This window comes from Zonotrichia leucophrys, chromosome 14 (assembly GCF_028769735.1).
Source record: "Zonotrichia leucophrys gambelii isolate GWCS_2022_RI chromosome 14, RI_Zleu_2.0, whole genome shotgun sequence".
Taxonomy (NCBI): domain Eukaryota; kingdom Metazoa; phylum Chordata; class Aves; order Passeriformes; family Passerellidae; genus Zonotrichia; species Zonotrichia leucophrys.
Genome location: NC_088184.1, coordinates 7,824,445 through 7,852,114, shown reverse-complemented (window position 1 = coordinate 7,852,114; position 27,670 = coordinate 7,824,445). Strand labels below are relative to the sequence as shown.

At 42.8% G+C, this 27,670-nt stretch overlaps 1 long non-coding RNA gene across 3 annotated transcripts in view; it reads right to left on the bottom strand.

Annotated features, from left to right (window-relative positions):
- Nucleotides 1-27,385, bottom strand: part of LOC135454236 (uncharacterized) — a 32,820-nt gene extending 5,435 nt beyond the window's left edge. The window contains exons 1-3 of one of the 3 annotated variants that reach the window (XR_010442045.1): nucleotides 27,253-27,385; nucleotides 26,680-26,847; nucleotides 24,140-24,904 (exon numbers count right to left, since the gene is read on the bottom strand). This is a non-coding gene — a long non-coding RNA (uncharacterized LOC135454236). Of the gene's footprint in view, nucleotides 1-24,139; nucleotides 24,905-26,679; nucleotides 26,848-27,252 lie in introns of those variants that run through there. The other 2 variants (XR_010442047.1, XR_010442046.1) reach the window with 2 other exon arrangements.
- Nucleotides 27,386-27,670: the final 285 nt, after the last annotated feature.

The following is a 27,670-nucleotide window of genomic DNA, read 5'->3' as shown; positions in this document are numbered from 1 at the left end:
AACAAGCAGGCTGTCCTGAAATGCATTTATTATTCATCGTGGTGCATTAATAGTGCATGGCACAGGAGTGATCACACTGGAAAGGCGACTGCCAGAGGAGGAGGGAATCTCTGTGTCACTACAGGAAGGTCGACATCTCAGGCTAGGGCTGAGCAAGCATTTACACACAGCACGGTGAAAAATGACAGAGCTGGGGACAGACCCACCACCAGAGCTCCACTCTGAATTATTCAGCAATCCTTCTGTTCTTCTCCACGGAACCTGACAATAGTTTGCATATTTTTAAATTGCCCTGATAAGGCCATGAGAAATGTTCTACTGATAAAAGTGCAGAATACAAATTGGTGCTGGATTTCCTTAACTGCCCACAATAGATCATCTTGGCATGCTTTTCCCCTTAAGCAACCAAATGGGGGAAAAAAGCAAGCAATGTTTCACTTCCAAGTGTGTATCAGACGAATGTTGTGTTTCAAGATAAAACATGAGACATAAGAGAATAAGGACAGCCCTAACTGGAAACCTTTTTCATATGTGCAAATGCATGAATTTAAAAAAAAAAATTAAAATCAAAGTAATTTAATTTCTTACAGTAATTCTTACAATACTTAAGAGATTACATCACACCCTAACAAATAGTGGATGGAACAGTTTAAGAGGGGGAGATAAGAACATGGAAGGAGGATAACTATACCTTCCTTCCCCAAATTCCACCTGGATCCAAATAAATTTTGAGGTCTCTACACAAAATATTTCCTTCCAGACAGGGTATGGCACAGGATGAGAAGGATCCATTCCAGCTCCCACTCCTTTCCAGCAGCCAGGATTGCTGCAGGAGGGAGCCCACATGAAGGGGTGGGTTTTAGCATGGTGATGTTCCCTCTCCCTCACATTCCAGTTCCCCAAAGCTGCCCTCAGGTGAGCAGGCACCACCCGCACAAACTGCACAAGGCAGATCCAAGCTGGGGATTCACTGCTTTCACCCTTACCAAATGTGTGAAAATGTTGTAATGCCCAGGAAAGATCAATTTCCCCAGATTAACCTGTGAAAGTAGGGAGCAGAGGGATGGGAACCTAACATCCTTGGAAGGGATAACACCTAATCAAATGACTTTCTGATAATTAATTAAAGCATTACCAGTTCTCTAATTGAAAAATGCTGAACATATTCCCTAGAACCTTCCATTATTTTTTTTCCATTACATCAATCATTAATGAAACCTGCTCCAGATCACCCCTCTCAAACACAATCTTCCTGACAGAGAAAGCCAGGAATGCTGGCAAGGTCAAATGCCCAGCTAAACCCCAGTGAGAGCAGGCAACCAGTGATTAGAGTGCTTGGTAAGAGTCAGAAAATGTCAAACTGATAAATGATGGCTTTCCAGATTTAAGGCAGAGCACAGGCAGTGGAGTGCACAAGTCAATACCGAACAATGAATAATGGATTTGTCTGGTGAGGTGGTCCACATGCAGCCTGTTCTCCCCCACCTCACAGGAATTAACTTGAGCAAACAAGCTTTAGGTAGGCTCAATTTATACAAAAAAAGGGGGGGGGTTATCTTCTTTAGGTGACAGATGTTCCACAATACCTCGATCCCCTCCTTTCTTTTTTCCTGGTGAGTTACAAAGATTTTATTGCTTGTTATTAATAGTGGCTTTAAATATACACTTAATATCAGTGTACTTCAACTCCTTCTCAGATGCATAGAATCCATCACAACACAAATTCATAATCACCAGAACAGTGAGTAAATATTTCTCACAATATATGTGAAAGTTATATATGCATAAGTTATTTCTGTAGATGGTGCAGTGCAGGAGCTGCCTGTGATTTGTCTCTTAATTGATGCCTTTGGAGACCAGGGAGAGGGAAGAGCTCTGAAGTGTGTTCCATCACACCCAGGAGACAGCTGGCATCTCTGAGATCTCTTTCTCTCCTTCTTCCTCCCTGCTCCATCATTTTGTCCAATCAGTCTGAGTGCTCACACACTGGCAGCACAGTGGGCACGGGGTATTTCAGTGACACAGAGACAGAACAGCTCTGCAGCCACAGCCCAGGGCATGCAGCACATGGCAGGGGTGCTCATGGTGGAGGATCCTCGTGTAGAGATGCAGCCTGGAAAACAGATCTAAGGGAGGAGGGCTGGGGCCCTGGAGGAGACAGAGACTGATGTCACTCTCACCTCCTTATAAAGGAAATTAGGCAGGCTGGCAATGAGAAGGTGCCTGCTGCAAAATAACATTTAACACTAATACTTTCCCAAGGCAGAGCTTGGTGGGGAAAGCAATAATTAATATCACCCTATGCACAAAGGCAAAGGAATAGCACAGGGCTGAGAGGCTGATGGCAAACAGAGCTTGTCCAGGGCAGAGCTGGGCTGGGAGCTCACCTGAGAGCTCTTGTGGCCAAGCTAATCATGAACTTCAGCCTCTTGCTACAGCAGAGCCTTATTATTCTTTATCTGGTATTCCCTGCTTGGGTGAGCATAACTAGGCTGTGTCTTCCAAGCACATTATTGCCCATCTTCATTGTTTTAAAATAATCCTTACCCACAGAGAGATTATTCCAGTGAGTCAGAAATTAATAAACAGAAAGAAGTGACAAGCAGTGTTTGCTAATGGCACATCTCCAGTCACAATAGGGTTCAACCCTTGCTGGCACCTGCAGCTGTTAAACCACATCCATCAAAGAAAAACAACTAAAAATCAGGAAACCAGAGGAAGATTCATACTGAATAAACAAGTTACACTACCTATAAATTTTCTCCAAAATGGGTAAAAACTTCTGCTACAAGGTGCACAGGAATGGGAAATATTTCCTCAACCGACATTCCATTTTGAAGTTACAACAAAACAGAATGTAGATACACATCTTTACATCACCAGGTTTATCCACTGCCTGGGTGCTGGGGATCTGCTCTGGTTTAGCAGTTTGACCCCCCTAAACCCAATGAACATTCCCCCTGAACGGGAGACAGCAGCTCATGGGCCCAGCCTGAGTGGTGCTCAAGGAGGGAAAAGCACCTGCAACTTGATTGCCATGGGCAGTTCCAAAGGAGTTCAGGTCTTCAGCTCACTGCCATTCCAAATTAAAACATTAAACTTGCTATTTCAAGGAACTGTGCATGCAGCTTCACTGAACCAATATTAATTCAATGAACTAAAAAGAAAAACAAACAAACAAATATTCCACAGTTGTTTCCTTTCCCAGACTTTAGGGAAATAAGTTTCCCAGCTGTGTGTGTACTGAATATGCTTGCTCAGCAATGGTTTAATGGGCAAACCTGTACAGACTCCTGAACTGTGATTATGGTGGCACATTAAGGTTTTCAGTCACTGGTGGAGTTTATGGTCCCTGCACATGTCCCATAATATATGGCTTGTCTTACACACACAAAGCACACACCAGAACTGCAAACACTTGCCCGTGGGACAGGCTGCTTTATGGCTTAATATGCTTATGGTTGTAATAAAATTTATTTTAGGAGAAAGCAGTAAAACAAAATTTAGAGAGTAGAATAATGAGATAATTATGCTCTAAAACCAAATGGGCTTTCTTTATGTCACCATTTCATAAAGTCAAAACAATTTATTATAGCAGTACCTCAATAACCTCACTACCTATTGGTCAGTTGCCACTTCCATTATAAATTCTGCTTTTCAAGACCTTCATAGAGCACAGCAATTCCACCTTGTATTAAACTAAAACTTGCCATATCGACAAGTCATCAGCACAAATGCAGTTCTCCACACCTCAGATGCCTAAAATCCATTTTTAGGATCAGGAAATATTTGGGGAGAGGGAGTCTGGGGTAGAAGGTTTGCTTCCAGGAACACAAGTGAACAATTAGATAATATTGGCTATAGAAATATAACAGCCTTTCCGGGTTCTCAGTGTTTCTGGCATTGCAGGGATAAGGAATGGAACACATCCTTAGGCTGGTTAAACTAAAGCCCATGGAGTGAAGAGTAGGGGCAGTGGGGAAGAAAGAGGAAGCCCAGATATTTATGTGCTAGGAAAAATTCTGTACCATCCATTTTACAGCTTAGACAGGGAGGCCATGCCCTGAATTTCCCATATGTGCAAAATTTTAATTCACTAGAAGTTGAGGAATTGAGAACAGTTTCTTAAGCAAAAGAGGAAACAAATGAAGCAGAAAAAAGAATACTTAAAAGCACCAATAGGCTCTCAGCTCTATATCAGAATCCTCATATAAACAGTAATCTCATAAAAATTAATAACAGGCATTTTTTCAAGGGAAAGTTAGGAGCATTCTGTAACACTTAGCATGCAAATGAGACGGTAGTAACACATGCATTCAGGCTGAACACTTGATAAGTTCCAAGTTTTTGAAACAGATGCTGTCATTTCTCATTCCTCCAATTGTTCCTTGCTCCTGCTTCCTTCAGGAGCAGCTGGAGGTTCAGAGTCAGCTCTGGGATGCCTCCCTCAGCACAACCTTTCCCTTTGCTCCTCTCCTTGGGGCAGCAGCAGCCCAGCCCCAGACCATCAGCCTTGGCATGGCAAAACCCAAAGTTTTTCCCCAGCTGCAGGGAAGGGGCCCTGGGGACCTCAGCAGGGCCAGCCAGGGCCCAGCCACCACCTGAGCTGCACATCTGAGAGCCAGGAGCATCCTACAGCCGATGCTTGGGAAGGCTGACCTAGAACAGGGACTAGACAGAGCTAAAGAATAAAGTTGGATTTGGTAAGATGCCTCAAATAGATCTGCCTTGGGCAGCACACCCCAAAATGCACAACCAGTCATGGGGTCTCTCACTTTTGTAAGTTCTCGTCCATTTGCATATTGGAGTTAATTGTCCAATTCCAGCTTTAGCCCATGAAATCCCATCCTTCTTGTTTTCTCTCTTCAGCCCACGTTGTTTGTGCTCTTGGCCTGAGATTTGGATCATTTGTCCTTGTTCCCCAGCTACAGAAGGAAATGTTTTGTCTCCCTGCTCTGTGAAGAGAGCTCACCATCCCCTCGTATGAAACCTAGACTTACACACTAAAGCAGAACAGAATCTGAAAAATATAAAAGCTAAAACCTAAGGCAGCACAGTCAGGGGAAGAACTCCTTCCCAGGATCCAGCAACAAAGCAAATCTTTCAGCCAAGAGTCTTCATTATTCCATTTCAGCAAAACAATTTGCAAGTCTATTCCCCACATTATCTGTAACCCTGTGCAAGCTTCTTTTGTGTCTGGCTATTAAAGCTGAGTTGGCACTCAGCATCTCCAGTATTAATCAGAAATCAGTAACATTGCCCTGCTGGAGACATTCTACAGAGAATAATGGCACTACAGGGTCATCTAGAAAATCACTGCTTCCTTCCCCATACTGGGGCAAGGCTGCAGGGGAGTCCACACAGTCTAAACTTCCATATTAATTCTGAAGCTTTCCAATTTACCACTTCTTCACATCAAATATAGATTAGTTTCTTTAATTGCCCTGTATAAATTCATAGCTGAAATGTTTGACTTGCCCAGAACAAATTGTCTGTCAGGATGATGTTTTGCAGCCAAGCAGATAGCTTAATTGGATATTTAACTTAACTGCAGGCTTTGTTTCTTCATATTTCAAGTCTTATTCCTTAGTGTTTGCTGAATTATGCATTCTGAACACATCTCTAGATTGTCTGACTTTGAGTGTTCTGTTATTCTTTGAAAATAAACGTTTCACTATTAGCTTCCAGCTCCCTGCCATTCCTACATGATTTTCCCATTTTCCCAAAGACCCATGGCAGGCAGGTCCCTCCAGGACATGAAACAAAAAGCAACTCTGCTGTCCCCAGTTAGCATTTGGAGAATTACAATCTGGAAATATTTATTTGCAGATAGAAACCTCCCTGGCAGTGCAGCAGGGCACATCTGGATGGAGCACAGATTGCAGAGGTCTGGGGAGTGCAGCTGGCAGAACAGGATACAAAACTCCTGCTACTTCCATGACTCCAGACTTCTTATGTCAAGAATGTTCATTTATGGCCACAAACTTCCCCCCAGAGCTCAGTGGGTGCACCAGCTCTGCCACCTCCCCAGCCCAGCCCCACAGAGCCAGAACCACACACACAGGCAAGCCCAGGGCAAAACACTGCAGCCAAGATTTCTGTGACCTCCCCATAGAGCTTTCACCAGAAAAACCAAATTCTCACTTCAGATCCCAGCCTCCTTTCCCTTTGCTGCTCTCAGGGTCACAAGAGTGCAGCTTTCTGGCAGATCACTGAGCACTCCCAGTCCAGAGAGGAGCACACCACCCACCCCAGCTGCCCAACCCACACTCAGTGGGAGTGTTACAGCCATGCTACAACCAAAGGAGGAGCCCCTGCAATGTCCTTGCCCCCACCAGATCCTCAACATTCTCCTGGTGATTTTTTTTCATAATTTTCTGTAATGATAAGCACATAAGAGAAAACAGAACATATACTCAAAATTTATATCCCATAGCATATGGCAAATTGGATCAAGAGCTTACCAAAGTGAATAAATTATATAGATTGGGATGCTTCTGATTTTATTATCAACTTTGTCTTTGGGCATCTGTTCTCTTTGAAGGCTGCACAACTTTTGCTGATAATGGCCTCCCCTCCTCCTGCTTAGCACAGTGCATGATTCCATTGTCTCACTGATTGGATTTTTGATAGTTTTTCAACATCACTCATTCAGATATTTTTGATTTTCAATTGAATCTAATTGCATGACACTCAGAACCCACAGGTAAGAAGCTTTATATTCTGTGAGATGAGGTCAAAACAATAATGCTGTAAGTCCAGCAAGAGTCAGAAAACTCACTTCCATAAGTCCCATATGCACTTGTAAGTACATAATACTTTTAGTGCCCCAAGGAATGCCAACCAGCTGACAAAGATTCCCACAATGACATCCCAGCATTAGATCTCACACATGGATTTACAGTCAAAGCAACACTGGTTCTGCCTAGGACAGTCTACTGAAACCCATCCAGGAGTTGAAAGCCATTTGCTGTGCTGATTTTTTCATTTTTATACCTTATTATCAGTAATGACAGGATAACCTTCACGACTCTTTCATAATTTGCTTTTAAACAAGTTCTACTTCATAGTTTTCTTTCACTTCATTACATGAGAGAACTTGGCCTTTTTGAAGAAGTTCATTGCAATGCAATTTTTAATCTCTTCTTCAGGGTTGGAATACAGATTTCTGAGAATATAAATCAATGTGGAATGAAACAAATCTGCTCTACAGAACAGGGTGCACAAGATGAGCTGAATGTTCAGTTTAAGTATGAAGGAAACTTAAATTTAGCTGTAAAGCTGTGTCGCATCCTGCTTTGATGAAAGGCTTGCACTGCACACAATACATCACTCAAAATGCCCATGTGGTTGGAACAGGAGCAGCAATGATTTTATCAGCTCAAAAGCATCTGATGAAGGGAACCAGAGTATTTTGGCTATGTTATGATAAAAATTAATAATGAACACCTACTGAAACCAAGACAGAGAACATTATACAGAGTAGATGGTGAATGACACTATATATATATATATATATATATACAAACAGAGCTGAGATGCTGCTTTTCAAACAGTTAATGAATAATTAATGGTTCACTTGATGAAATGAATTTGCTTATTTTCATAATTTCCATACTGTCAAACCCTTTGCACCTACATCAAAAAAAGGGACAGGAGAAGGAGAAGAAAATGGCAATTTGTTTGAAAGCCTGCTTCATTAATATTCAAGATCATCCATTTTAAAGCAGCCATTTACAAATCAAACATTCAGTGTGTGCCATTTTGCATACCAACGACATTATAATATGAACAACATCAAATTTCAATTACAAGCACATGAAACCAAAATCAGCTCTCAAGCAAAAGTAGGATAGATGAACAAGAATGCTCTAAATTCTTAGTGCAGGACTTGCTAGAACTTTAGAGCTTTCTCTCTGCATAAAGAAAATAATTCCTTTGTCCCACAGACCAACATGAAGAATATATTTGCTTTCGATAAATGGATGTGATTCTTTTCCACTGGGCACCACTTTCATATCAAATTAAAGGAAGCAAACTAACAGAAAATTACATTTAACTTAACCTGGCAAATGCTTTTGCTCATGTTCTCCCACATACCCTTCACAGATTTAACCCTATCTACTTTAGCAATAAAATGAGACAACTTGAATATATTTATAATACCAATTTCTATAAAATCCTAACATTCAATGTGGGACACAAAGGCCAACCTGTAGAGAAGCTGGTAGATGCTATTATTACATAATTTCAGCAGACAGGCTTGTGAGCATATCCTGTCTCTCAATCTGGCCACAGAAATACCCATCACAAGTGTTTTGTAGAAATATTGGCAATTAGTAAACAAAGAATCACCATAATAAGCTAAGCCTAAGTACTGGTAGCTCTTCATTTAGTTTAACCTGTTTTCCAGCATTGACAGTATTTGTTAGTGAACCAGTAAAGACAGAGAAGCATTCTTACATAGGAGAGTAAGACCAAAGATCTCTCTTTAAATTCAGGTAAAAAACCACACACTGTAAATAGAAGTGAGCTTTCCCTCCCAGCAAGGTTCTGCCAGAGTTTGGTAGGAGTTCCAAGTCAGTTATAGCCTTCTCTAAAACTAGAAAAAACTTACTTGAAACAATTGCAAACTATCAGAAAATAATCTAGATTTCAATTGCATAACAAAAAAATCCCTAGGGCTCAAGCATGTTTACTGAAGACATTAAGTCAAAGTTTCTTCATTCAGAACTCCTGGATTCAGCCTGACTGCCATTGTTGAAAGTGTTGCCAAAGCACCACAGACAGAATCAAAAAAAAACCAAAAACCAAAACCAACAACAAAACCAAGTCATCCAATCTACCTGGTGACATAAGAAACCTTCTTTCCATGGGGTTTTGCCCAAAATGCACATGGCCAGCAGCAATATTACAATTACAAATAACAAATAATTAATGTGTTGCAGTGATCAGTAAACTTGCAAATTATCCAATAATTTTCCATCCAGTCTCTGCCATTAGTGAAGTAAATTGAAACCAGAATGAGCAAAGGAACTTATTAATTCCAGCAGCAAACCAGTCAGAGCTGGGAAGAAGTTTGGTGCCTCAGTTTGCAGCTTTGCCCATGTGTCCCTCCTCAGGACTGCTTTAATACATGCAGTCCTTTAATACAAAATTACACAGAGCAATCCATCACTACAGGGTAAAATACACCAATTTCTGAGCTGGGGCTTCAGGACCTGACTCAGTTCATGCACTTAGGATCCCCATTCACACCCATAATTAGGAATTACAAGGCTGCAGCCAAATGAACCTGAAGAATGAGGAGCTCTGGATACAGCAGAAAGTTTCGTGCCTAAAATGTTTAGAGAAGAGGATGGATTAAAACATGCACCCTGTTGGTAAAGGGCAAAAGGAATCTCAGTGCCTTTGTGGTGCAGCTGGGATTTGTGTTTATGTAGGTTCAAGCAGCTCCTGAGAGGTTTGGTGTGGACAAGAGGCTCTGTAATACTGATGATGCACAAAATAATTGACTCACACAGCAGTTACAGACCAGGAGCAGCAGGACAGAAATGCTAGCAGGTAAATCAGAGGGTTATTAGGAGGGGAAAAAAAAAAACCACCCTAAATACCTTCTAACCCAAACACTTGATTGCTGGCAGGAGGGAGATGCCTGGATATCACAACAAAGGATTTTGCTGTAGCTGCTCAGCAAAGGCACCCACAGAGGCCACTGAGCAGGAGCAAACTGATGAGCTGGAAGAGCAAAAGGGCAAAACAGAGCAGATCTGAGGCACAGAGAGCAGGCACCCAGCTGGGAAGGCTGAGGGATCACAGGTGCAATTAAAAGTCTGCAGACAGGAATAGAAATATTGACCAGCAAGGTTACACAGCTCCAAATGTAGAACAGCAGGTAACTCCACAGAGAGTGGGAGATGCATTAAGGTCAGGATTTCAATCAAGAGGAGCAAGGTAACACCTGGTCAGAGGCTGAGAGGGCATGGAAATGAATCTCTGGATGCTGCAGAGGATCTAAGCTGCTGGAAGAGGAAAATTCTGGTCCAAACTGGACAAATATAACAGAGCAGACTAGCAGGTACTGCAGACACTCTGCATCAATAGACTTGGCCAACCCTGGGTGAATGTTTTTATTAGCTCAACACCTGATTGCTATTTACTACTTCAGCTAAACACCAGAACATTATGAGAAGGGTAAAACAGCTTTATTCACTCAACAAGCCCTGCTGACCTGGAGAGCACATGGCCATCATTTGTGTACCTGAACCTGGTGTGGGTTTTGCTTACAACTCCTCCTTTCCTAGAAACAAAAATTGTTGCTTGTACCACCCACCACTGAAGGACTCTCCCCTTTTGCTTCTATTTTCCCTTCCACATTCTCCCTTAAATATTTTAACAGCTTTTTCACCCTTTAATTCACATTTATCAGCTTGAATCTGGTGTACCTAAGAACATTCAGGTCTTATCCGTAGTTTCAATAACAAAATCTGAGAGTGGACCTACAAAGGCAGCTTTTTCTGGAAGAACAGGAATTTCCTTTTTCAACCAAGTTCACTTACGACAGTTTCTTCTTTGGTCATGCAAGCCCTTCCTAGGGTACCATTCTGCACAGGCTGAAACATGAGGAGCTTTCCTTGCTGCATGAGTCACTTCCCTGCACCAGCATAGAAACCTCTGATGTTACTCAGGATGTTCCTTGTAATTATCTGGAGATGCAGATCTGCATGAATAATGTATGTATTGGGCTGGTAACAGAACCAAAATGTGTATTAGAAGTTCATTTGACTCATGCAAAAAGTAAAATGTTAAGGCTTTTTAAAGGACTACAAATGTAAATTCCTTTTGCAGATCAACTTCTGAAGGATTTTTGAGGACCAGAAGTTTAAGAACAGCCTAATTGCAAATACCCACTTCAAAAGTTTAACAACCAACGTTCCTGAAAAGTTTTCTGCCACTTATGGAATACTGGATTAGGTCTGAAAAAGATGCAACTCAAGTTTAAGTAATCTGTCTTCTCAAAATTTCAGCAAATTCCTTCTCTTGAAAAAAATCCCCCAGTCCTAATTGCACATAGATCTGCTTGAGTCCCTGCTTTTAAATGTCAGGGCAGAGCTAAAAGGTGAAATAGGTTCATCAGTAATGAAAGGTGTGGGCAGGAGCTGTGGGTCTGCCCTTGGGCAGTGCCCTGTGGGGATGGATGGGAAGCAGAGATCCAGCCTGGAGCATCCCTGCAGCCAGCCAGGCAACAGCCCTGCAGCTTCTCATGGGCTTTGATAAATCAAGATAAAGCTGAATCAATGCCAGACTGTTTACACAGAGCATTAAAACCATTTCCAGCACAGGGACACCCAAACTCTGCCTGTGCACCCACGTTACAAAGCTCCCCCTTATTGTCAGCACCATCCAGTCCTACACAAATCTGGTTCTCAGCAGATCCTTCACTGCCACCCTGCTTCAGTCCATGCAATTTTACTTTTGGATATTTGGATTTTCTAAGGTGTGTGTTAAGAAAAATGCTTAGGACAAGTGTTAGCTTTCAAAGGTATTTAACCAGACAAGGCAGCTGCATTTGCATCATGTAAAGAATTAGGTACCCAGTGGGAAAACCCAGTTCAGATTTCATAAACAGAAATAAATTTTTTACAAATGGCAGGGAACTATGAAAATGCACTGCTTTATGTCACCAGGTGTATTTCAGGGATGAGACCTGAAACTCTGCCTCCTTCTGCAGCTTCAGCATTAATGCACCAAACTGCCAATGAACATTCTCGATACACTCTTTAGATCTTAAGTGTATTTTTATTTATAAATAAAATAAATTATAACACATAAAACTTAAGAGATGTGGTTCGTTACACAGGAGAATAGTTAAATCTGACTGGGCTCCTATGAGCTTCATAAAAGCCAGGATAAAATCTCCTTGGAATAAAAACAAATAACTGAGCAAATTAGATTTCCTGGTGTTTTATCCAATTAATCCACCTCTCAACTCAAATTTGTTAGCTTTTTAATTACCAGTTAATCTCATCCATACAATTAGGAGCTTTCCTGCTCATACTTTTTCTTTAAAGTTTACCATGAATTCAGTGGGGTCTTTGAGTGTGTGGTGTTCTGGGTTATTGTTTGGCTTCTATTTAAAAAATGGTCTGGCTTATTTACCTTCATGGGCATAATATTGGAACCAATAACAATACACCCTCCCTGCTTAAAGGTATTACTGTCTAAAACAGCTAGATCAGACTGCATTTCTATTGCTTTGTCCCTGGTATAAAAGAACAGCACAGAAATCTTCCAGGTGATCTATTGACCAACCCTGCTGTAATGCAGAGGAGTCTTCATAAAGCTTTCCTTGGGATGAATTACAGAACATCATTGTTGGATACTATGTAAGGAATTGTAAAAGCAAACACAACATTTTTCAATCACTTCCAATATTTAAGCCAGAGATTTTAAATAGTATATTTAAATTGACCAAAATTTAATTTTAAAAAGAAAAAAAAAGCCACAAAGCTGTTTGAATATGATGTATACCATCTACCTCTAAACACTCAGATTCCAAAACACTGCTCTCTTGATGTCTTGCCAATACAAATCACAATACTATTTTTTGTTATTTATGAACAAAGGAAGACTGCAAAGCTAGTACTTTTAGCAGCCTTCATTCATTTTTAAGCATCTCACTCTTGCAAGGAAATTGCATTTTGCCAACAGAAACATAACTCACAATGCTGTCCTCCAAATCAACTGCCACCTCGTTTGGTTTACAATGCTTCAGCCAAAAGCTAAAAAAATACAGCTTCAAAATTGAAATTTAAATAGTATAGGGAGTTTTCTTGGTCAGCCAAGAAGGTTTCCCAACATGAATTGCCCAGTATTTACACATCCATATTTCTGCAAGTACAGCTTACACCTCCCTTTCACTGTACAGCTATATCTGTCAAAGTCAGTCAAACACAGAATAATCATACTTCCTGAGCTTTCCTAGCAACACAAATCACAAATTCTGCAGACAAATTGAATCTATTAAGGAGTTTATGCTGCTCTCAAGGAGCTCCCTGTACAACCTCCTCTGTCCTACTTGGCTGCAGGTAGGGAAGCAAAGCAAATTAACTGCTGTGGGTAGAGTACATTTATTGGGTAACCCAAACAACACAAAGATCTCACATGGGTTTTCATTTAGAGAAAAGAAGAGTATTAAACTGGTTTTCCACAAAAGGAAAAAATATCATAAATAAATGGGACAACAAGGTAATTGCTTGAGGCATTTAAGTGCCATTGAATTATGTCATTGATGGCTGAACACCCTCTGAGGTGCCACTGCAGACAGCACAGCTCCCTCCTGGCCACACTGCACACCCTGCTCCTCCAAGGCAGCCACAGGAATCCTGAGCATCTGACATCTCTTAATTTATCTCAGTCCAGACTGCATCCAGAGCAAGCCTGGGTTTACACTCAGGGAGGGGCAGCAGGGGATGGTGCAAGGGGAGTATTCAGACTTCAGGCTCTTTAATCTCCATCCAGGACAATCATGAGGCAGGGCTAGGAGGCTAAGCATTATTTATTCTAAACATCTCCTGGCAGGAGACACGGCCTTTGAAGTGTAATTAATTTTTTTTTTTTTAAGGCACAATTTAATATAACCTCAAGATTTCTTCTAGCATCAAAAATTTAGAAGGAGGCATCATTTATCACAGTCTGGAGGCTGGGAAACTTCACTGCAGGTGCATTTATCCTGGCAGTATCTCTGATATCTTACAGTTCACCTCTTGAAGGGCTAGAGTTATTCCATACACATAAGCACTTGCCAGTAAGATCTGACATCAAAATTAAAATGCAGTTGTGTAAGTGTAAACAACATCTCTGAGTCAAAAAACAGATGGGGTAGATGTTAGCTCAAGAGCTGTACAAAAAGGGAAGGAGAGCTTAAAGAGGGAGAAACTGACATCAAAAAAATCACTTTTACTACATTCCTACTTTACCTTAGGAGGCATTTTGACAGGATTATGTAAAATAATCAAGTTTTCCTGGGAAACCATCCCAGCAGATTACAGCAATATGCTCCATCTGATCTCCCCATCTTTTCTGGGCATTTATGTCAATCTCCAGAGAGCCATGAGGTGGCAGCAAGATAGATGCAGACATTTCATATATTTTCATGAATTTATTGTAGGCAAAGATTAATCCAATCATGTACAGTCACCAAAGTCTGACACTGCACAGTCTGCATCAGAGGCTGCAATTTTATGCACAGTATTTCCATTTAAGTAAAACCTTCACAAAACCTGAGGTGTCCCTGCCCAAAACAGGGCTTTGGAACAAGGTGTTCTCTGAGCATCACCTTCCAACCCAGATCTTTCCAGAACTCTTCAGCTGTCTCACATTTCAAGCCAAATCACTCAGATGGGTTTTACATATTCCCTCCCAATTCCCTTCCTCATCGCAAACCTCTGAGCCTCTGACATCTGCATTCAGTATGATGTCTGCATTCAGCAGATTCACCCAGGCTCAAATTGCTCAAACAGAAAGATCTTCACTCTGAAACTCCCATGTATGAGATTTGCCATCAGGCCCCTCCACACTTAAAATACTCCACCAGTCCCTGTGTAGCAGTGGTCTCACTAGAATGACACAGAATTTTGTAATCTCTGCTGAACAGGAATAACATTTGTGTTCACACTCTGCAATATTTCATTTGTCATAAAAATCAATAGAAATTTTCAGAAAGGGCATTTTGTGCTCTGAATGTGCTAATATGACATTCACCAGGCCAAATTAATTCTGCAAGCAACAACTGGAGTTCTGATTCAAACCAAGAGCCCAGTCTAGTCCTCTCCTCCCCCACCATCTGCATTAGGGAGACCCCACCCTTGGTGAGGGGCAGCAGACGGCAAAGGAGCTGTGAGAGCTCCACTGATGGCAGGGATTTGCCATCTCTGTCCCAGTTGATCACTCTCTCACCCCTGAGTAACACACAAGTTTTGTCTCCTGTGATTCACTCCCACCCTCCTCTCCTTGCACTGCCCCTCCCAGCTCCTGGTGGAGTTTCACACCCTTGGGCTGTTGTGGCCACAATCCCATTCAATTCCATGCTGGAAACTCCATCCTGGACAGAACCTCAGCCACCCAGCAGGGTTCCAGGAGTCCCAACCATTGATGGGATCAAGAGCAGAAAAAGACTTTGATTTGGTGAATGCAAACAATTAAGAGAAAGGGTTTATCACAAACCAAATGGCCTCAGATCTTCAGGAGAAATGTCTTGGCTTCAGAGCCCTGGCCTTCTGCCAGTGGGCAGTGGTAAGTGAAAACCTGAACTCAGAAGATCTTTAGGTTTCCACTGTGTCAGATCTGAAAACAAATACCTTTCAAAAGGCTCAAAGGATGCATTGGCAAGTTAGTGATCACTTGCAGGGCTCTGCTAAGGATTTTTCAATAAAAACACAATAAAGAGCACAAGTGACCCCTGGACTAACACCTATAAAAGCCTTTTAGATCTCCTTTGCAAACCATTCTGCCCCTTTGGTGGGGCCGTGTGCTGTCCCCATTCTGAGCCCTCAGAGGGGCTCTGGCTGGTCTCCAAGCTGTGCCAGGCTCCAGGCAGGACCAGCTGGCAGCTCCTGCTGCCCAGCTCAGCCCAGCAGTTGGGTGTTCTGCAAAAGCACAAGGAGAGGGGCAGCTCTCCCCCAGTCAGCCCTGGGCTGGTCTCTGCAGCCACCATCAGGTCCAGAACCAGGGGCTGGCAGGGACCCCAGCAATCCCCTTCACTGCAGTGCCCCACAGAGCAGCTCCAGGGAAAATACATCCCAAAAAGCAAATATCCCCTGGCAGCAACATTTGCTGCAAATCATCCCTGCTCTGCTTCCCATCTCCAAATGGACCTGGCCTTCTCTGGGTATGCTCCTTCCTACACACCAAAATCACGAGCACTGCCTGGGAGGATCAGTTACCTGAGGGACAGACAGACTGAAGTGAGGATCAGAGATCACCCTCTGCCAGGGGACAGGGCAAAGCCTCAGCTAGGTGTCCCCAGAGCAGGGTCCTGGGGTGGCCAGAGAGGATAAACATCCTCCATGCAGCCTGTCCTCAGCCACCAGTATGGGAAAGCAAGGCCACCCCTGTGGCAGGGAGAAATGATGAGGAGCACTCCATCAGAAGGCTAATTAATTACTTTATTATACCATATTATTCTATACTATATTACATTAAATCTAAACTGAATCTGCACAAGCACTCAACTGAACAAAATCTCATGACTGCTGACCAACACTCTGCACACACACTTGGCCCTGATGGGCCAAGGACACAAAACACCATCATTGTGGGTAAACAATCTCCATATTGCATTCTGCTTTTGTACAAACACAGGCACAGCAAATGAGATAAGAATTGTTTTTTTTCTTTCTCTGAGGTTCCTCACTGCGATTCCCAGAAAATATCCTTGGGAAGTTGTGCCTTGCTTTTCTCTGTAAATGTTGCCACACACCAGAGCAGGGCTGGGACACCAGGGACACCAGCCAGGCAGCAAGGGAGAGGGAACAGCCCTAAACCAGAGTTCAAGGAACAAGAACAGCTCATTCCATCCCTCCAAAAGGCACAAAACCCTGTGTAATCCTGGTGCCTTCCTGTTGACCATGGTTTACTGAAAAAGCACAAGGATTTTGATCTCGAGCTACATCGTTGTTAGAAAAAGTGAAAGGCTTTGGTTTAGTGTTGAAAAGCTTTTAGAGACTAAATACACAATTCATCTAAACAGTATCTGCTCCATCAGGCACAGTTCTGGACAGGTTAATGCCAGCCTGTCACACTTTTCAATGAGCAGCATCCTTATCTTGCCCATATAATTCAACTATTGTACATAAAAAGCAGTGAGGAAAAACCCTGGAAGACAGAAGAATGTTAAAATAAAAGAATTAAAATGCATTCCCACCAAGAATGCAAGTGCTCAAAAAAGGGCACACCACTCCACAGCAAAGCTGTAAAAGCAAATTGATTATTTTGGTTCACTGTCAGAACAAAAAACCCAGCTTTTACTAACAGCAGAGGGTTACTTTACTCTTCTTTAAATAAAGGTAGACCCAAACAGATATTATTTAATTTCAGCATCAGCTTAGAGGTTTTCTCTTCCATAATTTGGAAGTGTATGGCAGAGCAGGTATTTCACATAGACCCCACCCTGCATCTTTCCTAAGATACTATAAATAAAACACTCCAAAACATCTCTACTCCAGTGATTTCCTGTTTTCCATCACAATTTGCCTGCAGTGTTATTAAAAAAAGTAATCTATCACACAACAAAACCTAAGTGGAGCTCATGTGTTCTATCAGCTCTCCCACCTCACAGGAACAAATTCTATTTTCAATAATGTTAATTACTTTTCTTAACAGTCCTCCTCTTCTGCATTCACAGCTCCCATTTTAAGCCATTGTATAAACTTCTGCCAGGGTAACCCCTGTTTGAGACAGATTAACACAATCAAAGTATTTTAAATTGATTGGTTTATGATTTATGGAGGATCAGAGCATTGCTGGCAGTCAATAAGTGGAAGAAATCTAATTATTTGGTATGCTTCCAGTTAAAACTGTGAATAGTCTGTGTTCATGCAGTGGTTTGGGACTCCTTTTCCTCAGTAAAATGCTCAGATTTTTGGAGGGGGTGTTGTTGCCCTGCAGCAGCAGCTCCTCTCACCCTGGCACTGGGATGGCACCTGGCCCCTGCCCCACTGCTGCTGATGCCAAGGCAGCCTGGGGTTTGTGCATCCTCCGCTATCAGGGGAAACTTCCACGTGGATTTCTGGAATACTGAAGCTGTTTTCAGAGCTCCAGCCCTGCTCCTCAGCACACAGGCTCAACACTGAGCCCCCTCCCAAAATGGGAAAGCTGAGACCGCTGTGACAGGGACCCAGGATCTGGGGAGCAGCCAGGCTTCATCAGGTCTGTCCCCACTGCCACAGTGCTCTGGGCTGCAAACAGAGGAAAAACTACATGGGTAGACTAAAAAAATTAATATGAAAAGCCACGATCTAAGAATCTTATGTAATTTTTCCCACTGAAATATCCAAATTGTTCTTTCCTTCACTCCAGTTTCTCACAAATCCAGTGCAATCAGGAATTTCAGGGTATAGAACAAGTGAATCTTCCTCCCACAATGGTGAGTGGGTAGCCAGAATGGGGTAAGATGACCCTGCTTACATTATCCAGTAAACACCAAGAGCTTTTTGAGGACCAGAGGGTTTTTTATTCTCAACTCTGCCAATGAGTACCCTAAAAAGAAATCATGGCCCCCTTTTTACTGTCACTGTGTTGAGAGTGACACTACAATGATCAATTAATTAGGGAGATCTTATCTCTCCCTGCCTTTACACACTGAATAGTTACTAATGACTCCTTTTAATTCCCATAACAGATTTAACTGGGAACAGTGAATAGTTAATCCATACCTTTTAAAGTCCCCCATAAAAACTGCAATGCAATCCATAGGGACTATTTATATGCTAAGAGAAGAGTTTGACATCTAAATGCATTAAAGATGAGAAAAGAGGATATTAATGCTTATTTTATAAGTGTCAAGTTACTTTTCTAGCTTTTAGAACAAAGGAAAAATTGGTAGATGTGAAGACTGAGCCAACCTGGTCTATTTATTTAGTAGGAAGAATATCTATTCTTTATCAAACTTGTGCACAGAAAACAATGTTGCTTTTTTTTTTGCACAATTAGCCTCCTAGCTCCAGAAAACTGCCCAGGTGAAACATCCTCCCCATCATGGCAAGCAGCTAAAAGGGTAACTAAGCAGAATTCCAAGCCATCAGCAAAGCTCTCCTTTCACACCATCCCATGTCCAGAGACACTGCGCACATTTTGTTGAGTTCCCTTTACACCATCCCATAGGCAGCAGCAGGAGTGGATTTAAGGCTGCGCAGCCAGGAAAGGCTCTGTTATACTCCTCTTCATTATATCTCATTATATCCTGTCTTTTGCTTTTATTGACAGACTTAGATGCCTTACTCCATTTTGTGGTCAATATCATTTCCAGCTGAAGACAGCAAAATGCTGCAGTTTTTAATAAAAAAACCCAGATATGAGGTATTGATGTACACTTCTAACTCTAATTCAGCAGATTAGCAAGGGTGTAATTCTCATTTCCATATGCATTCTTTGTAATGTGCTCCAAGTACAGTTACACAAACTGCTTAATATTTCTGAATTAGTACTATGAGACTCTTGTGGCTGGAGATATTTGTTATTCTAACTATTTTAGGTTGTTAAGCTAATTTCATTTAGATTACTATCCACTGCTTTACACCCTTCATATTCTCCATTGAGAAGCCACCTTGGTGCATCAGCCAAGGAGTTCCTCCCATCAGGGCTCTGCCAGGAGCCCCTGCACTACAGAAATAACTCCTTTAACTCTTGTGCTGCATGCTCTCACAACTTGTGCTAATAAACATCTGTCACTAAAAAGGTGGCTGGGGAAATCACACCTTATTAGCAAAGCAAGCTCCTTGCTCTGCACTCAGAAAAGCATCATGTCTAATTATGAATTTTACAGGAACTGTGTGATGCAGTAATTGGGATGAATTAGAAGTGCCTTCAGCAAGCTGCATTTAAAGAAAATTAAGACAGTCAAAAGTAATATTCATTATATTTAGCCATTAGTAAATATTTTCAACTAACACAGCAATGGGAAAAAAAACAATTCCTAGAAGAAACATTTCTGTGTTTTCTGTAATTATTGAAAATCAAAATATATTTGGTAGAAAGCAAAGTAATAATTTGCTTGCACTGGCAAACTTTGCAGCTATGCAGGGTTAGGTTTTCCCCCAGTTAATGAAATATTGCTTCAGGAACCAAACTCATTGCTCATTTCTTTTCTCCACTCCTATTCACTCCACAGATTAACAAGCCATTATTCTAGAACCAAAACATTATTCTATCAGTGTGCAGCTCTTACCCTTACTGAAATGATAAACAGGCATTTGTAGAGCTGCACACTTTCAAAGGCATTTATTGCTAATAACTGCTTGAAATTCTCTGCTCCTGCATCAACAACCAAGAAGGACAAAAAAAAACCACCAGGAAGGCACCAGCTGCCACCAGGCTACAGTGTTCACTACTCTGATTTGGCCCTTACTGTTTTCATTCAAGAAAAGAAGAAAGCCCACAGCAAAATTAATTCCCACAAGCTCCCTTGATTTGATTTGGAATTTTTTTTAATTGTCACATCTAGTCTGAGTATTAGATGCAAGATAAAGTAGCTACAGCACCTTGTGATAACATCACATGCAGCAAACAGCATCATCAGAAACCTGAGCATTTCTTTATCTCTGGTGTGATTTGTACATTTTGTCCTTGCAAGTGTAAATTACCTTCTTTGCCCCTTGGTTTTTTCCTTTGCAACTCTTATCACTGGAAGGTCATCACATCGTTATCATCCACCATTCAGAGCATGCCCGGCTGCTGATAACAGCCTCAGTGAAGCTTCCATCTCAGGGCTGGGGGGCAGAGAGGGGCTGGAAAAGGAATTGTGCCATTTGAAAACATAATTCAATGGCAGCCTGGCCTGTATGCCACAGATCTGAGCCCTTTAGCTCAGGTATTTACTGTACCACCACTGCAGCCCTGAGACAATCACAGCTTTCATCAGGTGCTGAGAATCCTTTCATTCCATCACACGAATTTAATCAAGTGTGTTGTTGGGAACACCAAATCTGGCTACAAACAACCAGAGGCAGATTTCCCAGTGGGATTTTCAAGAGCTCCAAGGAGTCAGGCACACACCTTCACACAGGATTTGGTTTCATTAGGAAGCACTGGGCTCCCTCCCCAGCTCCAAATCCATACCTGCACTCTGAAGCTCCCCAGGGATGGATTCTGTGCTGCCATCCCTTCACAGCAGCTCCTTCTGAGAGGAGTGCTTGCAGGCTGAGCTGCAGGCTGGAAATCTGGAGCTCAGCTTTGTTCCTGAGCTTTAGCTTATCTCTGTTGGGAAGGAAATGATAGAGCCTGAGAGTGCTAAATGTGCTAGGAAAACATGTACCCAAATAATTATAATAAGTCATTAATAAGGATTAAACATTAATAAAATTACTTGCAGAGGGTTCAGTCAATTGCTGGTATCTTTCATGTTAATTAATACTTGGCACTGTATAAATACTCAGAACATACTTTATTACATTTGCACAAGACAGCTTCCAGAGCAATTTTAGGTACCTGCTAATGAGAAATAATGGTTGCCTGAGCAAAGCATTGGGCTGAGCTGAAATCCAAAGCTTTGTTCCAGAATTCAAGAGCTGCCTATGATTCCCAGGGGTGTTTTTCACTCCAACCCATGCCTGGTGCAGATTGTCAAGGTTCTCGAGATACAAGAGCTCTGCCATACACACATGCTGGTGGTTTTTTAGGACAATATCCTGTCTTGGGACTAGCCCCACAAACACATCAGTGCCCTGTGTATGGATAGATCCATCTCTCTGGTCCACCTTTTCCACTCACCAGGAACAGACAGGCTTAATTCATTTTTCCATACAAATTTGTGCCTTCTCTCCAGACTAAATGCTAGAATGGTTTTGTCTGGCATCCTCATCTCTCCATGACCACCACAGCAGCCCTCATTTCAGCACAAATCCTTTCCAGAAGGGACAACTGGGGCCTATTTAGCTTCAGTCTGGCTGTGTGGAATAATTCATTTGGACAGTTGGTAATGCTACTCTCTAAATGCCAGCCAAACACTCTCAGAGACAGAGGAAAGGCCTTCAGCCCAGACCAAAACACCGATTTCTTCACTGCTGGGCACTTCAGGTGCTCCTTTAGACAGCAACTGGGCACCTGCAGTGGGCTCATGGGGAAATGCTGTCCCTGCTGTGTCTCCAGAGCTCCAGATCTCCCTGTCACTGGGGAGCACTGCCTGCCTCTGGAAATCATGGAAAATCATGGAAAATTATTCCCTGACATTTAGTATTTCATCTATTCTTCTCCCAGTTCCACTGCAGGTCACCTACCCACTTTACCAAGCTGAAAAAGCTGCTGAAATCACTCAATAAATGGGAGGGGGACAACACCCACTCCATCCCCTTCAAGGGAAAAGGTGTTTGCTGCAGCAATAAGGAAAGAAACTTGATGCTCAAACTCATTTTTATTTTCCCACTAAAAATGGAACTGTAAAACTTAGGTCAGGTGGGCCTTAGAGGCCAGTTAAGATGCTCCAGCTTTATTTCTGCAAATGCTAAAACAATCCTTCATGCTGTAAAAAAACAACCACTCCTTGATAAAACAGAAAAAACTCACAGCTTTTCCATATCCCCCCTAGAGCATCAGGATTTTTTCTGGTCCTGCTGAGCTCAGATGATGACAGTACTAGACAGGTTATCATCACACTGTCAGGGATTCTTCAAGCTGCCAGCTGCTGCCACTTCAGCCTGTTTTTCACTAACCACAGCTCGCCCTGCTGCCTGCCAAAGCCTCCCATTGCTGAGCAGCCCCTGCCAGCTGGCAGGGCTCCTTCAGGGACGAGAAAGGCTTTGTTAATCTCTGCCTTTCCCCTCCCCAGAGGAAGTGTCACTCAGTGACAGGGCGCTGTCAGCCTGGCAGGTGACTTGCATTCCTCTTGAGAGCACATTTTGTTAAAATGTGCTTAAAACTTCTAAAAGCCCAAGGGTCAGAAAAGCTTAACAGCAGCTCTCTCCAAATAGGAGGACAACTTAAGGTTAACTGCTTCCTTAATGTGCAATAGTAAAATAGATTTACATAGGTGCAGTCCTTGGGTTTTGAGCAGCATTTCTTTCTAGGAGAGCTCCACCACGAAGGAGGATGACCTTGTTCAAGCACCCTTTGAACTACCAGCACAGGAAACCTTTCAGGAACAAGATTCCCAGGTTCAGCTCACTGAAGGAGCTTTCTCCCTGCAGCAGGGAGGAAAATCAAACATTTTGTTACAGGGTTTTGCTCAATAATGAATAGGTTTGGTGGGCAAGCACAGAAAACCTGGCTGGGACCAGATTGCACTGGGAAGGAATGGAAGGAAAAACACCACAAACTTGCAGCAAGCAGGACAGCCCATCCTAAGCAAAAATCCATGTGATAGAAACACTTGGAGGGATGTGGGTTACCCAGGAGCACCGACACTCACCAGGCAAAGCAATACCTGAGGTAAATGTTTACAGAATGGCAGGAGCCACTGGATGCTGAAGAATAAATGTCAGGATAAAACAGGAATTCCCCAACCAATTTAAATATTCTTAGCAATAAAAGCATAGTTTTGGGAATGGGTTAAGGAAAATATCACACAAATATATAACTAGCTGTATTTGCAAAGCCTGAAGGGTCACCAAATGCCTCAACAGGGGTGTACACTGTGCAGGGGGGTGGCAGCCACACCTCCCCAAGGACAGCAGGAGACACATCCCAGCATCTCATGGGAAGCAGCAGCCCCCACACTGGGGAAGGTGCAAACCTGAGGAAAATGTGCTTGGGGATGTTCTCTGGAGGGCTGAGAGCTCTGTGCTCCCTGTGGGTCCCCTCCAGCTCAGAATATTCTGTGTTTTCATGAGGGAAAAGCTCACACACCCTGCAGCTTGCTGCCTCTCCCAGCTTCACCTGTTGGTCCAGTGAGAGGTTTCACCTCTCCCTGCAAACCTCACATGGAGCCAGACCAGGCTGTCCTTCTGCTCATCCTGCTCTGTGGGTCCCCACAGTCCCCACCCTGCTGCCACCCCCAGTGTGTGACATTCCACTGGGACATTCACACCCTCCAAGGGCTTTAGATTGAACCATTCATTATTACAGTCATTAAGATCCCACTTCAAGATTTATCCTCTTCCCATGTTCCCATTAAACAAATTGGATGTTAGTTTCCAGTTATTCATTCTGCAGAAGCAAATCCATCAGTGAACTAATACAGTAATTTTGCACATTAGCTCCACTCCTGCAAGAAAGATTTATATTTTTTTCCCCCCAGTTTTCACAGAGAGGGGCTGCTCAGCCATGCAGAGGCACTGCAGCCCAGGCCCTGCCATGGAAACCAGATCCTCACCAGCAGCTGAACATAAAAGTGACCTAGAGCCAAAAGATCAAAAGCAGGGACTTCTGAAGGAGTTCTCACACTCTGAGCCAGAATATGTCTTAGCAAAACCTGATCCACACAGCATTCCTCATCCTCAAAATGGTTCAAACTTTATTTCCAGCTGATTATGAAGGTCATGATGAGTGGGGGAATAGAATGGACATCCACATTTCCAGGTTTCTCATAAATTTTCCATACAATTAATAACTTGTTTTTAATAAACTGAAGACATTTTTGTTTATGCTTTTGATGAAAGACTGCAATATTCAAGTGCCTCAGAGCAGTAAAAAAAATAAATAAGGCAAAGGAACATTATCCAGTATACTGACACAAAACTCATAGAAGGTAAAGCACAAGGGAAAACAGCAGACAGAAGTGAAGATGCCAATTCAGGCTATATGGAAGAGCAGAAGTATAAGCAAAGATCTTTTCAAAAATCTGTGTCCCTATTCTGAACTCTTAATGAACTGCCTCCCTTTTTTCAAGCCAACTCCTTCCTCTGCTTCTAGGAGAGGAGGAAAACACCACCAGCTGGCAGTTCTGAACTCTTCCTGCTTGTTTCCATTATTTAAAAGGAGGCATTCCAGTAATTCTTCATTATTTCTGGATGCACTATTTGCCTCTGTTGAAAAGTGCATGAGTAAGAAATTCTAACAGCTCTGAAAAAAAAAAAAAAAGAAGCCACATTTATCATCCTGTAAAGGTTCAGAGCTTTCAGTCAACATCCAGAGTAATGAGGTCTTGGTGTTTCACTCCTTTAAAAGTTCTGCAGCAGAATCAGGGAGGGGAGAGCCAGGGCCTCCCGTGTCAATGCTCCTCCTGAGCTGATGCTGTACCCAAGGGACTCCACTCCTCAAGAGAAAGAGAATTGTATCTCCATTAGGATGAATGTCCAGACTAAAGGATGTGTCTAATTTTAATTTGCTATGCATAGATAATTGAATTTATACTGAAATTGCTGTCATTTTATGTTTATCATATTCAGATCTGATGAGCCACTTGAGGAGTAGGAATTACTCCTCTCAGGTTTGATTTATTTATGATATCTTTTCTCCTTACTACAAAGGAAAGAGAAAAATCTTTGGCCCGTGCCCAGGACACACACTGAATCTGCTTTGTGTGTGACATACCAGGGAGTCACATTTGTACATCTCACTTCCAGAGCTATCTCCAGAGATGTTACTGCTGCAGTGGATGCCTCAAACAGGAATTTGGTGATGCACCTTTGGTTTTGCCTCCAAATTAATCCATTCTCTGCTTTTTCACTGTAGCTCATTACATGATCTACAGCTCTGCACACATAACACCCTCCAAAGTCTGCACAGCAGCAATGTGTGCTCCAGCACAGTCCCACTCCAATATCCCACAGCTCCTCCTCCTGCTTCAGGAAGGTTCAGATGTGTTCTAATACTTCAGTTCCCATTCTATCAGCAAGGCTTTACTCTCCCTCCTTGCAAGCATGCAACCCCAAATATCGTGCTTGGCTCACACCTTCTCAGACTGCAGTCCTGAGAGGGAGCATGGACACACTGAGGATCATCCAAGGCAACAGCAGAGGCAAAAGATGCTCTGGATCACACATGACACACAGGAGATGATCTTCCTTAGATCACAGCAGGTCAAGTTGAAATATTAACTTTCATTTCAAAGTTACATTTCAATTCTTGAGTGCTGCCTGGGATCCATAATTATCTCCTGCTAAGAGTCCTCTAAACTACCAAGTAGACCTAATTTTGTTTTCTGCTTGGGGTGCCTATTAAAACATCTCTTCTGTTTCGAGACCAAGAGAAGAGGGAGGAGGTAGAAGGCAGAAAACCTGAGAGATGTCACTAAAAATCTTCAAGTTACTCCATAGTAATTTTGAACAGCAATATTTACAAAGGTCTAGGGAGCACCAGGTTATACATACTGCAGAAAACACACTGATTTTTGGGAATGGCAGTATGGCTCAATGCAAATTAAGAACCACTTGTTAGTACTTCCTGCTGGAGGGCATATGTCATCACCACATGGCAACTTATGGAAGTGTGAAACAGGATCATTATCCACTCCTGCCCCCCATTCTGAAATAACGATAATAAAAACAATCTATTCCTCAGTCATCCCAAGAGCAGAAAAACTTGGAGAGGAACAAGAATATTAAAATTAAAAAAATATCAGGGGAGAAAAGTGATTTTTCAAACTCCAAAGCAGTCTTCAAGCTCAAACACTTCCCTTGCAAGTGCATTTTCAGTTTAGCAATAATTAGATCCCCAGTCAGAAGCAGCAGTGGTCAGAGCAGCACTCATTTACAGCACCTGTAACGCAGTGCCAAACAGCACCAGAAGAGCCCAGGCTGAGCAGAGGAGCCCTCAGAACACATCTGAGCAAGCACTGAGCAAGCTTCCCCAGGCTCACAAAGCCCAGGAGGTTGCTGCAGGCTCTTCCCTGCTTTCCAACAAACCTCCAGGCAGACCCAGCACACTCCTGGAACAGGGCAAGACATGCAAGGCTGCAAGTCTGTAACTCCCTGTCCACAGCAAGCAGAACCAACACCAGTGAACACTTCCAGCAGCTGGAAGCCACACAGGAGCACTGAGGCTCAGGGCTACCCCAAAAATGAGCAAGCTCCTCATGGGAGAACTTACCTGGTAGTGCTGGAGAAAGGTTTGTAGGTTGTGTCCTCACTGCAAACTCAGGGTGCACTGCAGCCCTCCAGGGTGAAGACACACATGGAAAACATCTCATCTCATCTCACAAGATTTAGCAGCTGGGCTGTCATAGCTTTATATTCCTGGGAGTTTAAATGCAATCTCCTGCCATAACAGGGGAATTTCTCAGCACCTCTTTCTGCAGGGATTTTGGTCATAGCCTGGTCCCTCCACTCCTGCAAGCCTCAGACACCTCTCATCAGCCCTTGCCCTGCAGGCTCCTCTCAGCAGCTGACCCTTTTATCCCAACACTCCATCCCACTGATGAGCCAGGCCTGGGAGCTCCTGCTCAAACCTCAGCAGTCCAGCAAAGCTGCTGCCAGCATCAGTTTAAGCTGTGAAGCCATGTAAACCAGCTTATTTTAAGAGTGAGGAAGAGGAGAGTACAGGTGATGGCTCTCTGGGATATTAATCAATAATCAGGGAAACTTTCCTGCAGCAGGGAAGGTGCATTGTCCTTGCAATGCCTGTCACAGTTTCTCAGGAGCAGCCTGGCAGGTACTTACTTACATGTTCTGAAATGCAATAAATCTGTCTGGCCACTGATTTCCTTCCCCGGTTAAGACATCCTTGTGGCCCCAGCTAGCTGAGCTGTTCAGAGATTTGGGTTTTGCTGGTCCCACCCCCAGGGGCAAGTAGTGCTGGGATTGTTGTTACCCGCAGGAGATGTTATTGCTGTCAGCTGGGGAGGATCACAGCCACCTGAGCTCCCTAAAACCGCTTCCCTTCAGTGCTGGCAGCTTTTTAGCAGGGTGTTTGGAAGTTTTGCCCCCCTCAGTTTATTTATTCAGGTTTCTCTGTGCTGAGTTAAACTCTGCAGCAGCTGATTCACAGCCCAGATCTCCTATCTCTATGTTTAAAACACCTTCTTGAGATGCTGAGATCCCTTCACCCAGTCTAGCAAGGAGGAGTGACTGGAATCTGAATG